This window comes from Crocuta crocuta, unplaced genomic scaffold (assembly GCF_008692635.1).
Source record: "Crocuta crocuta isolate KB4526 unplaced genomic scaffold, BGI_CrCroc_1.0 scaffold31, whole genome shotgun sequence".
Classification (NCBI taxonomy): domain Eukaryota; kingdom Metazoa; phylum Chordata; class Mammalia; order Carnivora; family Hyaenidae; genus Crocuta; species Crocuta crocuta.
The window spans coordinates 14,408,921-14,409,500 of NW_027528362.1; positions in this window are offsets into that span (position 1 = coordinate 14,408,921).

The window sequence follows — 580 nt, forward strand, 5'->3', positions numbered from 1 at the left end:
CGAAGCATGAAACCAAGGGCAGCGCGCTCGGGAGGCGCCAGTGAGGGACAGCAGCTGCTGTGAGGGTCCAGGCAGGCCTGTTGCCCACTCGGGGCCCAGACAAGAGACCAAGGTGCCCCCTCCCCCTCCCCCAGGTTGGTTCTCTGCGGCCCTCAAACGATGGCCCCTCCAGGGCCCCCGCGGGCCCCCCAGCTGGCCCCCTCCCCACCCTGGGCCCGGCATGGGAGGGCAGGCGCCCCCGAGGCGCCCGTGTTTTCCAGGGGGACGAGGGGTGTCACCTCCTTCCCCCACGTGCAGAGCACGGAGGTGTTTACGGCCTAAGGGGTTATTACTGCTCTTGGACAGACTTTTTGCGAGAGCAATGCTTTTACATAAAGGATTTAATCTCAAACGGTAGTTTCAAACACAAAGAGAAAGGAGACCATCTGGAAGGCAGACGCGCCTCCCTAGGCTGGTCTCCGGGCACAATGACTGACGGGGACAGCTCTGCACGGCTCCAAGCAGGAGGGCACAGACACACTGTCACACCCACGGGTGCCGGGAGCGGGTGCCCGTGTGCCGGGAGCAGGTACCGGGAGCG